Genomic DNA, 15,501 nt, shown 5'->3' on the forward strand with positions numbered 1-15,501 from the left:
TCTGGATTTGAGCTTGTAATCTTCCTGCTTTTGCCTCCCAATTTGCTGGGATTATAGGCATGTACCACCATGCCTGGCTATTCATGTTATTTCAACAGTAAATTGGCAACTGAATATCTGTGTTGCAGTATACATTATTTTAATGTTTTAATAGAAAAGGTAATATACCATTTTCAAATATCTTGCCTTTGAAAGAAATGAATCATTTTTATGATTCATTTGAATAATATAAGGATAATATTATAATAATATAAGGATATAAACATTGAATAATATAAGGACAATTTTAAAACTTTATTTTTATGGATAAATATATAATATTTATAGAGTTTATAGTCTATCAGGTTATTAAATTGGCAAAAATATCCGTGATACATTAATAGACAAAGGATTCTGAAAAAGATTTCCTCATAGCCAAGTAATACTTTTGCAAGTTCAGTACCTTCCTTTGTACTTATTCCTTTTTCATATTAATAATGACACCATAAATCCTTGGTCATATTTTATGACTTTTTCATAGTAGTTAATGAGACTGATGTTAGGACTGAATTCCCATTCCCCTTCTTAAAAGGCAGGAGTAATTTACTAATCTTAATTTTTTAAAATTCCTAAGCAGTTTTTGAAGTTAGTTTATGAAACATAGAGGAAAATATTTTCATTTTTCCTTTTTAGGGTAGGGTAGAAAACCAAGCATACTTGAGTGATTTTCTGTAATACTTGCCATCTTTATTATAGTACTTACCTGAGAGGATTGTTTAGGGAGGATATGTTTAAAGTTTAGAGGAGAAAACAAGATGAAAAGAAATAATACAGAAAAATCTTAAAGCCAATGGCAGGTATCAGAAGAAACATGTTACTTCTTAGGAAATAACAATAAGAATGAAAGATTCTGGAAGCTGGGAGACAGTGGAATGATGCCTTTAACGTGGTTAAAGAAAAAAGGAAAACAATAAGTTTTTACTCAATGAAAATATCCTTAAAAGTCCAGATTAAATAAAGATATTCTTAGATATACAAAAGAAGTCATCATTATCAGACCTGTACTTAAAGAAATATTAAGTTCACCAGGCTAACTAAACAAAAAATTCACAGATGGAAGCATGAATGAAGGAATGAAGCCCTACAAAAAATTCACAGATGGAAGCATGAAGGAAGGAAAAAAGCCCTAGAAAGTGAAATGGGGAAGGCCGTTAACTACTTAAACCAGGCCGTTAACTACTTAAACCAACAGTATTAACAGTGTCTTATGGGCTTTATAACTTATGTGGAAATAAATATATGACATTAGGAAAAAGGAAATAAATGGAGTTAAACTCTAAGACTTGTTCAGAACATGGTATAAGTACTAATTAAGGATAGCAAATAAATATTTTTTTTATATCTTCTACAGTAACACTGAAGTAATGAGGCTAAAAGATATACAAACTTAATACAAAAAAAAAGAACATTTATCATTATCTCAAACTGAGGGCAAAAGGTAATTCAAACTGGATAATAGGTTTAAAGGGTAAACCTATAAAACTTGAAGAAGAAAATGTAGAAAAATATTTATGTTCTTCTACTGGTATCAGATGGCTGTGATGGTGACCTTCCACCAGCTTCTAGTCCTGCCCCAGGGGCTTTGGGGTGCAGGTGTCACTAACAGGTCATGCATACTCACCAGGTTTATGATGATAAAGACTACTGGAAAAGTTGGTTTGTACATTGCCAGAAAGAGGTGAATGAAAACTTTTACTTCTTTGCCTTGAGCAGCAAAGCAGAGCAGCCTGTAAGTGAGGTGGACCACAGCAGCAGGAATGCTGTGGATGACCCCAGTTTGTGCATACACTTGGACAAAGAAACAAAACCGAGACCTGGGTCTGTTGTGGCATACAATTCAAACAGCACCATCACTAGCATCTGCACATCAGCACCCAGTTCTCCACCGCTGTGGGAATCCCTTGACCTCAGGAGCTGCAGTGTGAGGCCACTGTACCCTGTGCAGTTGCTCCCATTGCTGAATAAAAGGACTGCCATTTTTTTAAAAAAATACTTAGGACAGAAAGAATAACAAACATCAGGGCTGGGGATGTGGCTCAAGCGGTAGCGCGCTAGCCTGGCATGCGTGCGTGCGGCCTGGGTTCAATCCTCAGCACCATATACAAAGATGTTGTGTCCGCCAAGTACTTAAAAATAAATATTAAAAAAATTCTCTCTCTCTCTTAAAAAAAATAATAACAAACATCAAATTAAAACTGATATTGGATTTCATAAGAATTAAAAATATTTAATTCTTACAAAGACACCTTTAAAAGAACAAAATGTCAAGCCACAGAATATAAAAAAATTTATAATACGTGTCTGACAAAGATCATACAATCTACATTTGACGAACTCTTTTAAAGAATCTTTATAGTAAGGCAGATAATAGTTATTACTAATTTGATTATCAATAATAACTAATAGTGGACAAAAGATGTGAAGAAGTATAATGAATGGAGCACATGAAAAGTTGACCAACATTATTAGTCAATCAAAAAATGCAAATTAGAATGATACTATTTATCAGAATGGCCAAAATTTAAAATATAGATAATACCAATGTTTCTGAGGATCTGAAGCAACTGGAACACATAATTTGCAGGTGTTATAAAAAATATTTAAAAATGTAAGATATATTTTTATAAGATATATTTTATTTTATATAAAATAAATTTTATTTATTTATAAATAAATAAAATATAATGTATTTTATGTTTTATTTTTATATAGATATAAAAACGGTGCATCCACTTTGGAAATCTAGACATCTTTTAGAAGATAAATATAAATCTACTGTATGTCCCAGCAATTTGCTTAGGTATTTGACCAACAAAAATAAAGGCATATGTCCATAGCAAATTTAATTGTGATATTATAAAACTGGAAATAACTCAGATGAAATGTTGACATATCCATACTCTGAGGGTGTTAAAGAAAAACTGATACAGCAACATGAATCTCAGAATCCTTGTATTGGGTAAAGAAGTTACACATAGAAGAATGCATATTTTTAGATGGTTCAGTTTATATGAAATTCTCAAGAAGTCTTAGTGGCCACTTGGTCACTTTCTAACACTGTGAGCTGTAGCACCTTGAGATTTGTAAAGTTGAAGGAATATATATATATTTTTTTAAGTCACAATCTCTTGAATGAGTAGCACTCTTTGGAACCCTTGACTTCTGTGGAACCCCACTTGAAAACTGTACTGGAATTTCTAATTTTAATAATGCTAATGGATGATATTTTATTCTTTTCAAAACTAGAAGTGATATATTTAGATATATGGAATGTATATCTGAGTATATCCCAGTGTCTGTGGGAAGGCAGAATTTTCATAAATACAATTATTTGAACATTTTTTTTGAGGTATAGTTTTTGTAGCTCACCCCTTTAATGTAATGTGTACAATGTAATGTTTTTAATATATTTACCGTTGTATAACCATCACTATTATCTAAGAAAATTTTCACCACCTCAAAAGAAACCTTGTACTAATTTCTGTTATAGTCCTTTCATTTTTTCCAAGCCTTTAACCTTGCAAGTCTTGAATAAGATTATAGTTGGTCCTTATTATTTGTGGATTTTGCATTTATAGTTCAACCAATGATGGATTGAAAGTATTTAAGAAAAAATGTACAGAAAATGGAAGACTTTATTCTTATAATTAATTTTAAATGATACAGAATAATTGTTTATGTAATATGAATATTAAGTATTATTTGTAAAGCATAAGGGAGGATGTTTGGATGTGTGTAGGTTATATGCAAATACTATACTATTTTATAGAAGGGACTTGAGAATCATGAATTTTGGCATCTGCAGGGGAGTTCCTGTAACTTATCTGCCATATATTCTTATGGATGATTTTATTGAGCTTCATTCATTTGAATGTAACAGAAACTGAATAAGATTGATCTTTATTCTCTCTCTGGGAAAATATTGAGTAAATAACAAGGTATCAAAGCTATAAGAAAAATAAAAATAAAAGTTTAAGAAGCCAAAATATTTATATACATTTTGAAAATCGGTGAAAACTTATTTAACTTAACCATGTCCTGAGATAATATTCTTTTAGCAGTACAGTAGGTTATTAATGTAAGAGAGCTCTTTTGTTAATTTTTAAAGAAGTCCATAAAAGGATACATTGTCATAGTTTAATTTATACATTTTGTTTAGTAGTTATGCAATAATGTTAAGTTCTGTAATGGCATCTTAGGTTTGGAGAGATGTGGTATGTTTGAAATAGAAAACATAAACAGAAGCATTCAAAACATATCAGGCAATAATAAAAATATTAAAATGAATTACCAAGGTTTAGTCTAGGAGGAAAAAGCAACTTAAGTTTGAAAGTAATGAAATAGCATTCATCTAAAATTTTAAAAATTCAGACTTTTCGTTAATCCACATTAATCATTTCCTCTGAGAATTTTTGAATAGGTGAGAATTTAAAGTTTTAATATAGATACCAAATTTGGGCTTAAGAAATTTTCTTGAGTTTCCATTTTTGTTTTGTAAGGTTGGTACTTTGTTTTTATTATGAATTACAAAGGGGTTATCCTTTCTGAGTTTGGAGATTTAAAATAGGTACTCTTATTTTGATACTAATTATTTATATAATTTCTTCAGAATTCATTAGAAAAAGTAAACATCCTAACTTACTTAGCATTTTGTAACCCTAAATTTTTGTAAAATAAAATATTATCTTAAGTATCTAAAATGGAGAAATAAAATCATACAGGTTGGTTCTGGCTATTAAGCTAATTTCCTTCAGATGCAAAATCACCCTTTTAAATTTTACTTTATAGTGTGGGAGCAGGAGTCCTATAAACTATTATTCTCTTTTGCAACTGGTTTCCTGGTACCCTCTACCAATAAAAGTATCGGTTAAAGATAACATAGAGAAACAAGGAATTTTTTCCTTCGTGTTTACTTCCTCTTCCTTTCAGTATTTCCATGGCAGCAAGGGTTTATACCCTGGCAGGAACAGGAGAGAAAAGTGATTCCAGTTTGCAGTTGTTGCATGCTCATAGAACCATACTCAGCACATCCCTTCAGAGATACAAGCATCAACTAAAAATCATTTCTCCTATCTCAGAGATCTGAGTATAGGCTTTACAGGGATCTTTCTTCCAGCTCTTGGCACTTCCAGTCCTTCTAATTGTGCCTCCTTTTCAGAGGTCTGTGTCCTAGTTTCATAAGATTTCCCCTTCAAGTTTTAGCTTGAAGGAGAATTTAAGAATTTCAACCACTTCCTTTTGTTTCCCTCTGCTTTAGAGCTGATAGCAGCTTCTTGAAGTTACTGCCTCTGTGATAATCTGTATTTTCCTTTTTCAGTTGACCAGATCCTGGTTAGCAGCTCCTATTAGATTTTCTCAGTTAAAATTATGGTTCTATTTTGGTCTTTTGACTGAACCCTGCCTAATATACTGGTAAAACTCATAGGCCTTTGCCCTTCAGAGTGCTGGAGATCACCTTAGGCCATCTTCGTTTGTTGGTTATTCAATCTCTGCAGTGTAATAGGCCTTTTTATGTTCTTTGAATACTGTCCAAAGGTGGCCTCCCAGAGCTGCTTGGGAATACATCATCATCATACGCATTCTCATCTGCTTTTCTGTGTTTCTTATCTCAAGGCCTGTGACGGTCCTTTTTGACTCTGTCTTTAGTTCTTTTTTTAATTTTGAAAAATTTTTTAGTTTTAGTTGGACATAATTAATACCTTTATTTTATTCATTTATTTATTTTTATGTGGTGCTAAGGATCGAACCAGGAGCCTCTCACGTGCTAGGCAAGTGCTCTACCACTGAGCCACGCCCCCGGCCCATGTCTTTAATTCTTAACAGAAGATTTTTTTGTGTGTACTAGGTGCTTATTGAGTATTCTAATTAATGAACATGATTGTAGATAATTGTAAAGGATGAAGTCATGTTAAAAATTATCTGATGAAGGGAAAGATCTTATTTTGATAATTTTGGGCACTTAAAGTTTCTCAGAAACTGAGATGTTTAAACCACATCTCTATAGGGCATCAGAGATAAGATATTCCTCCAAAAGTCATATATATGTCTGAGACTTGATTGAACCTTTCCAGATTGGTTGTTTCTAAAATTGAATATGTTCATTCTTACCAGCATATCTTCACTAACTCTTATAAGATTGTTTCAGAGAAGAATCTGAATCCATCTGCCATGACACCTTTCAGGTTATCAGTTCTTTGTTTATCATGACTTAATTAACTCTTCAAGCTTCCCTTTCCCTTTCATCTCTATTTTGCCCACAAAGTGAACCTTATTTTCTTTGTTGTAATTTTATCAATAGTACTTAAGGATCTGATGGATTAAGGGTCACAAAAAGGCTTTCTTAGTCTTCTAGTTACATTGATTGCAATACACATTCTTTTCTAATATTTAGTAGGGTCACCCTGGCTCACATATATTCTACTGCCAGATCCCTCCACAATTATGGTATATGTTACAGGTTTTCATGTTATTCCCATCATAATATTCTTTAGTATAGACTGCCTTCAAATGTAATTAAACAAACAAATCTGTAATTACTGTTAGTCACCTGGCTGTTTCTATAACAAAATGCTAGTGATTTATTTGATTATTGATAGGTTTATTTTAACTCGCAGTTTTGGAGGTTTGTTCATGGTCATTTGCTCCTGTTGCTTTTGGGCTTATAGTGAGGCAGTATATCATGGCAGGAGTGCTTGGTAGAGGAAGCTCATTCACCTCATGGCTAGGTGCAAAAAATATAGAAGAGTAGAGGCTTTAGGAAATACTGCCTTATTTGTGGGCAAAACATTGACAAAAAAGAGAAGCCAAGAATGGAATAATACATGTTTCAATAGACACCAAATTCTGTACTTGATGGCCATATGTAGGCCATTTGTTTTAAGGGGAAAAACTCCATCTGATAAGTTTGGAAACTCAATTAAGTGACTTGCCTTAGATTACACAGCTACTTAGTGGCAAGTCTGAGAAAAATAAATGAGTTGTTTTGACTAAGTCCTTTTGAAAATTCAAGTATTTTCACTTACTCTCTAAGATTTTTTAATCCACTTTTAATGCCTCCCTTTTCATTTTTAATTTTCTCTAAATATCTTAACATTTTTTTTCACAGAATTATATTAATCATAATTCACATTAGCTCATGACATATTACCCTTACTGATACCTGCATAGTCTGCATATCTTTGCATTTATATTATCAATAAAATAGTTAAATACCATAAACCCAACTTTTTTTTTTTGATACTGGAGATTGAACTCAAGGGGACTCAACCACTGAGTCACATCTCCAGTCCTTTTTGTATTTTATTTAAAGACAGAGTCTCACTGAGTTGCTCAGGGTCTCATTAAACTGCTGAGGCTAGCTTTGAACTTACGTAACTTCTTTCCTCAGCCTCCCAAGCCACTGGGATTACAGGTGTGCATCACTGCACCTTGCCCCAACTTCTTTTTAAAAATAATTTTTATTGGTACATTATAAATATACATAATAGTGAGATTCCTTGTGACATTTGTACGTGCACATAATATAATTTGATCAATTTCATTCCCTAGTTCCTTCCTTTCCCTCTCCCCTTTCCCTCCCAATTCCCTTCCTCTACTCTGTTGGTCTCTTGTTTTGTTTTTTTTAAAATTGGTGCAGTATCATTAAGATTGAGATTCATTGTGATATTTTTCATTCATGCACATAACAAAATTTGGTTCATTTCATTTCTAAGTACTTCCCCTTACCATTCCCTCTTTCCACCCCTTAATTCCCCTCTCCCTTACTCTCCTGGTCTCTTCTATTTTTGAGAGATCCTTTTTTTTTTTCTCTCTCTCTCTCTAACTTCTTCATATGAAAGAAAATGTTCAATTCTTGACTTTCTGAGTCTGGTTTATTTTATTGCAGCATGATTTTCTCTAGTTCCACCCATTTACCAGCAAATGACATAACTTCATTCTTCTTTATAGCTGAATAAAACTCCATTGTGTATATATGCCACATTTTCTTTATCCATTTGTCTGTTGATGGACCCCTAGGCTGGTTCCATAAATCAGCTATTATAAATTACAGTTCTGTAAATATAGGTATGCATGTATCACTATGATATGCTGAATTTACTTCTTTTCATAAATCCAGCTTCATAAACATTGCCAATAACTCACTTTCTATCTGTTCTTCTCTTTGCCTCTTCCTAATTGCTAATTATCATCATGAATTTTCAGTCCTTTGCATTTTGTTATAATATTTATTATCATAATACATATATATGTATATATTATAACTTAGATGATATATTAGGTTTTTTTCCCCTTTTTTCATTTTTGGAAAAAGATTATCATTCTAAGGGATTAGGGATATGCTCAATGGTAGATTACAAGTTTAGCAGGCTTAAAGGGCTTTTTTCTTTTTGTATGTAACTATTTGTGTATTAAAATGAGGCACTACCTCAAGTGGTTACAATTGTTCTTGGTTCTGTTGTGAGTGAGACCATTATTATCAAAAGCATCAGATGACATTTCTAATAGATGACATTTCTGAATTCACTGAGTCTGAACAGCTGTTTAAAACAAATGCCCTTTCTGTGGGGATTTATAGTCTGAAAATCAAATGATTATTCATGATGAAAAGATCTACATTTTGAGTCATTTGTAAATCAGATTTTAATTGATTTTGAATTTTAACCTATTTTCTGAAAGACAATGTATGTGAAAATATGCTTAAAGAAAATAAGATTGAGCTGGAGTTGTAGCTCAGCGGTAGAGCACTTGCCTCATACGTGTGAGTTCGATTCCTAGCACTGGGTTCGATTCCTAGCACCACATATAAATAAGCAAATAAAATAAAGGTCCATCAATAACTAAAAAATATTTTTAAAAAAGAAAATAAGGTGACTTTTAGTGGAAAAACATTTTCTTTTAGAAGCTCAGAATTTGTACAAATATTTATATTGAAAAAAATGCTTATAAGTTTGTTGGAAACTTCTCTGTAACAGGTTAGATTTTGTAAGTTGTTGGAAATGGATGGAGATGTCCTTATATACCTTTGAGGTTCCAGTATAAGCAATTCCATACCTTGATTTCTCCAATCTTAATAAAGTCAGCCAATTAAATTTTGTATATGTTGTTAACACTGATGAAACAATTTCACAAAAAAAACAATTTGAACAGCAGATGAATTTTGACCTTTGTAATAATTTAAAAAAACCTTTAATTAGGTATTAATCTGGAGTTCTTAGGTATTAACCTTGAATTTCTTTTACCTTCAAAAGTATAACTTCATCGTTTTAGAAATAATGTCTTCCCAAGGCTAAGTTTCTTATCTACAGTTCTTAACTTCTTCTCCCTGCCCCCCACATACAGTCCTTTTAGTTAATTGTATTGAGTACAATTTTCATAAAATATAGCCTGGGACATAGTGGAGCCTCTGTGTGAAATGAAACTTTGTAACATGTCCTGAAAGCCTAAGCAGAGCAGTCAGCATGAAAGTGAATAGGAACTTGGCCAGTTAATAGATTGACTTTAGTTAGGGAGGAATCTTAAGTTATAGAAGATGACTACTCTCTTTTGATTCATTCATTCGGTACATATTTCTGATTACCTACTGAATATAGGTTTTGTTCTAAATGCTAAGGATATGAGAATAAACAAAACGCATGAAGTCTCAGTCCTGCTATTTAGATCACATTCTAGTAGAGGCAGTGAGCAATAGACCAGTATTTAGAATGTGAGGCAGCTAGGCTATGGAGAAATTTAAAACAGTTAAGAGAGAGAGAGAGTGCAACCTAGGTGTAGGGTTATTATTCGGGGGACTAATAAAGTGATATTTGAGAAGAATATAGAAGGAAGTGAACAAGAGGTAGGCCATTAACATTACCTGGGAGAAGTGTATTACAGGCAGTGGAAGAACTAGTAGGCAAGAGCAAAGAGGCTTTGCAACCTGAGCGGAGTGTGTGCAGAAGCAGAATGATAGAAAATAGGTTAAAAAGATAAGTTGCTGACAAGTCATATAGGACCTTAAAAGTCATTTAAAGATTTTGAGTTTAACTCTTTTAAGTCCTACCATTGTAGAGTTTTGAGGAAGAGAGATGATATTATTTGTGGTTTAATATATCTGCTCTGGCTGCTATACAGAAAATATACTCTGGGTGTTGAGGAAAAGAAGATAAGTAGAGGTGGGATTTGAAGACCTAAATCTCTGATTTTCAGAGATTTGGCCAGATTGCTTAAGTTTTTGAACCTCTTCAGAGGGCTTTGCTTACTTAATCATGAAATAAATCGTTTGGCCCAGTTTGTCTCCTTTTGTCATTTCATTTATCAAAATTTGTTTCTCTTTCTTCCCATTCTTTTTGTAATTGATTTCAAATATCTCCTTTATTCACTTGTTAACTGTATACATTCCCAGTTTCTGACCTTTCCTCTTACTAAACATATTCTTGCTGGTTTCAGTTAGTTTTATAAGTGTAACTCTCAAATCCACATTTTAAACATTGACTTTTCCTGAGCTCTAGGTTAATTTAAATTTCTTCCAGTAGATTTAATCCCAGTTTCATCTCCCACCCCCAACTTGCTCTTCTTCCTGTGCTCAACAATTGGTAAATTTGATTATGATTATTTTGATTACTGCTATTATTACTAGACTGTTAACCTTTTTATTAAATTCTTAACGTTCAGTTTTTGAGATAGGTTAGTTAGAATTAAGTTAGGGAAATGATCCCAGTAGATCTCACAGTGTGATCTGTGATGCTGACCATTTCAGATAGCTTGCAAGGGCAAAACTTTATTTTCATAATATTAAAATAGTACTTACTTGTATTTAAATGACCATGTTTGCTCTGCTGGTACATTTGCAGTGTATGTAAAACTACTGGTTCCTTATATCATATCATTCTTCGTGCACTTATAAGAAAGAAACAATTCCACTTAAAATTCTCTTGACACAGCAGTAAAATTTATTAATTGTATTAAATCTCTCTGCTTTTTTATTAGTTGTTCAAAACATTACAAAGTTCTTGACATATCATATTTCATACATTTGATTCAAGCGGATTATGAACTCCCATTTTTACCCTATATACATAATGCAGATTCACATCGGTTACACATCCACTTTTTTACGTACTGCCATACTAGTGTATGTCGTATTCTGCTGCCTTTCCTAACCTCTACTATCCCCCCTCTGCTTCTTAATAGCTTACTTAATGTTGTGTATGCACAAAACATTTCTGCTTTATTATATAGCCATATAAGGGAATAGTATACATTTATTTAAAAGGATGATATATGGGTAGATTCATGTGTAAGTAGATCTCTATGATATAGTTCAGAGAAAAAAGCTGAAATAATATACTTGTATAAACAGCTTATGAAACAGCAGATAGGGCCTGATGTAGTTTATATGAACATATTTGTCTATGTTTTATACAATGTTAATGATTTTGTAAAGTGTTAAAATTTTCAGTGATATTATGTGGCCAAATATATTAAGTCTCTTCAGAGTTTTCTACTTTTATTTATCTTTCTAAAATTTATTTGATCTTGGAGTACTTTTTCAAATAACATTTTATTGTCTTGAAGAGAACTCATATTCCACAAATAATTATGCAAGTGTCGTTGACAAAGAAAGATCCATTATTTTGATGAACAAATTATTTTTTAAAAATATTTTTTAGTTGTCAGTGGACTCTAATTTATTTAATTTATATGTGGTGCTGAGAATTGAACCCAGTGCCTCACACATGCTAGGCAAGTGCTCTACTGCTGAACCATAACCCCATCCCTGAACAAACTAGTAGTGGGACATAGTGTGGCATTTCTTTCTTTTCTTTTTCTTTTTTTTTTTTTTTTTTGTTTTTTGGGTACCGGAGATTAAACTCAGGGACACAGGATCTCTGAGCCACATCACCAGCCCTATTTTGTATTTTATTTTAGAGACAGGGTCTCACTGAGTTGTTTAGCGCCTTTTGCTGAGGCTGGCCTTGAACTCTGGATCCTCCTGTATCCGCCTCCTGAGAGGCTGGGATTACAGGTGTGTGCCACCATGCCTGTCTCATTGCTTTCTTTTTATTTCTGTATGGTATGCATTTTTGTTTACATTCTTTCTAATATTTTATGTGAAGATCAAATACTATTTATTATGAAAACCCTATGCCAAATCCAGTTAAACTTCTCTATAACCTCTCGTAGTTAAAATTTTATTATCCGTCTGAGTAGCAAAATAAAAGCCATCAATTGATGTGTTCCCACTGAAACTTATTACATCTTTACTTTTGATGATGAGTTATGTTTTTCTGTTTCTTGGACTCTAATTTTTTATTTTATGTCAGACATTATGTGAAAAAGAGTATACACTGAAGTATTCTGTCAAGCCATTAATGTTAGGGGCTGAGTCAATCTAATTTGGATTGAAACTCTGTGGTGGCTTTTGTTACAGTGTTTAGGTCATCACTGATTGGAGATGTTTTGAGGGCAGAATCAGAACTTTTCTGTAATTAGGGTTCCACATATGAACACCTGTGAGATTCAGGAAATTTTTCTATTATTGCCCAACCAACAGTTTGTTGAAATATGTATGATGTATCTCTCCCCATTAAGCCCCCACTCTTCATCCTCTCTCTATCTGCTGTTATATTTTCTTTTCTTTAGCTTCGCCCCTTTTGTTTTTTCACCTCTGGAGAAAGTAGTGACCTAATGTAATAAGTACCCTGCTGCCTTCCTTTGGTGAATGTGACCTTGCACTTTGGGTGAAGTGGTTGGCCACTTGAAATGGGATTTCTCTTAGTTCTCTCCCCAGCATTTGTGGGCCTGTCTCTTTATTTCCCACCTGCCAGGTAGCACCCATACTTGGAAAGGGTCCTTTTGGGAAAGTATAAATTTGCTTTGTGAATGAGACTGTTCAGCGTTTTAATATGTCTTGCTAGTCCCCATGTACTGCTTAATATTTGCTAAAAGTGAGGATACTGTCCTCCTTTTATCACTCATTTCTTTTACTATGGTCCTAGCCCTTTTTTCCTAGAACAGGATTTTTTCATCTTGAATTCATTTCATTTACATTTCTTTGCATCCCTAGCTGAGTTTATTATTTTATAGTCTGTTTGACTGGTTCTTATTGTTGAAGTGAGAGCAACAACCATCTTTTGCAAGTTTCTATAACATGACCATAAGCAGTAACTCTAATATTTACTGTGCGGCGTTCAATATAATTGTTATAGATTGGCTGTTTCATTGAAATTAGCCAAGTCTTTCAATAAAGCCCTCCTAAAATGAGGTATAGGCTGTATTTAGGCTTAAGGAAAACTGCACAATATTTAATTTTTTAATTATGGTTAAATATACATAACAAAATTCATTATTTTAAATGTTTTAAAGCATATAATTCTGTGACATTAAGTAAAATCAAAACATTTTGTAACTGACACTACTATTTCCAGAATGTTTTCATCATCCCTAGCAAAATACTGTACCAAATTAGACATTCACTTTCCATTCTTCCCTCTTCCCAGATCTTGGTAATTGATAGTCTACTTTCTGTTTCTACTAATTTGCCTATTGTAGATATTTCATATAAGTAAACTCGTAAAATATTTGTCCTTTTGTGTCTGACTTATTTCACTTAACCTAATGTTCTCAATGTTCACCCATGTTCTAGTGTACCAGGACTTTGTTCTTTTTATGGTGGAATAGTATTCCATTGTATTTGGACACCACATTTTGTTTATCCATTCATTTGTTGGTCAATAGATTATTTCTACCTTTTGGCTATTATGAATAATGCTATTGGGTATGTGTTTGAGTCCCTATTTCAGTTATTTTAATCTATCCCTAGGAGTGGAATTGTTGAGGTTATATTGTTATCCTTTGTTTAACTTTTCAAGGAACCACCTGTTTTCCACAGTGGCTGCACTATTTATTATTCTCTTCATCAGTGTAACAGTGTTCTGATTTGTCCACATCTTCATTGATAGCTGTTCTTTTCTGTTTTTCTAAAAAATAATATTCTTATTAGGAGATGCTGAGTAGCATCTCATCATGGTTTTGATACGCATTTCTTTAATAGTAATTATGATGAATACCTTTTCATGTGCTTATTGGACATTTGTGTAATAATCTTTGGTGCAACATATATTCAAGACTTTTGCCCACTCTTAAACTGGGTGTCTGATTCCACAGTTGAGTTGTAGTTCTTTCTGGTTATTAAATCCTTACTGGATATCTGATTCACAAATACTTTCTCCCATTCTTTGGATTGTTGTTTCACTCTTTATTGTCCCTAAATGCACAAAAGGTTTAAATTTAAAGTCCAGTTTGTCTTTTTTTCTTTGTTTCCTGTACTTTTGGTGTTGTTTTTTAAAGAATATTTTTTAGTGGTCAATTTTGTTTATTTATATGCAGTGCTGAGAATCAGACCCCAGTGTCTCATACATTTCTAGGCAAGTGCTCTACCACTGAGCTACAACCCCAGATGCTATTTTTGTCATTTTTGAAAAATCATTGCCAAGTCCTGTGCCAGGAATATTTCCCCCTATGTTTTTGTTTAAGAGTTTTATAGTTCTTAGGTTTAGGTATTTGATCCATTTTAGTTAACTTTTGCATATGGCAATAAGGTAAGAATCTTTAGAATTTTCAATTTTCACAGCACCATTTATTGAAAAGATTGCCATTTCCCCACCAAATGAACTTGATACCTATAACAGAAATCAAATAGAAAGTTTCCTTGGTCTATATGTTATTTTTCATGATAGTACCATAATGTTTTGATTATTATAGCTTTTTAGTTGAGTTTTATAATGAGGAAATGTGAGTCTTCTAATTTTATTTGTATTTTTCAAGATTGATTTGACTCTACAAGGGCTCTTGGAATTTTGTATAAATTTTAGGATGTATTCTTCTCTTTTTTGGGAAAAATACCTTTAGGATTTTGATAGGGATTGTGTTGACTCTGTAGATCACTTTTGGTAATATTGTCACCTTTACAGTATTCTAGTCTGTGAATACAGAATATATTTCTATTTATTTAGAGATTCTTTAACTTCATTCAAAAATATTTTGTAATTTTTCGCATATAAGTCTATGACCTTATTTCTTAAGTTTCATTATTTTTCATTCTATTTAAATTGAACCTTTTAAAAATTATTGCTAACTTCTAGAAATACTTCTGATTTTTTACTGATGATTTTGCATCCTACAGCTTTACTAAATTCACTTATTATAACAGATTTTTATTTGGATACCTATAAAGTTATCTTCATCTGTGAAGATGGATAGTTTAACTTCTTTCTTTTCCAATTTAGATGCCTTATATTTTTGTTTCTTGCCTAAGTTTTCTGGATAGAATTTTCAGTATTATTTGAATAAAAAGGATGGAAGAGTTCATCATTGTCTTGTTGCTAATCTTAGGGGGAAAACTTTCAGTCTTTCACCATTGAGTATGATGTTAGTTGTGAGTTTTATCATGTTGAGGAAGCTCCCATATATCACTGGTTTGCT

The 15,501-nt window shown here is 32.6% G+C and overlaps 1 protein-coding gene and 1 pseudogene across 4 annotated transcripts in view; both read left to right on the forward strand.

The window, feature by feature from the left end:
• Cdk17 (cyclin dependent kinase 17) overlaps nt 1–15,501 on the forward strand; it is a 100,585-nt gene that overhangs the window by 37,924 nt on the left and 47,160 nt on the right. The gene's annotated exons all lie outside the window — the stretch shown is intronic.
• On the forward strand, nt 655–2,553 carry LOC110598069 (NADH dehydrogenase [ubiquinone] iron-sulfur protein 6, mitochondrial pseudogene; annotated as a pseudogene).

The sequence above is a fragment of the Ictidomys tridecemlineatus genome, chromosome 6 (genome assembly GCF_052094955.1).
Source record: "Ictidomys tridecemlineatus isolate mIctTri1 chromosome 6, mIctTri1.hap1, whole genome shotgun sequence".
NCBI classification, from domain to species: domain Eukaryota; kingdom Metazoa; phylum Chordata; class Mammalia; order Rodentia; family Sciuridae; genus Ictidomys; species Ictidomys tridecemlineatus.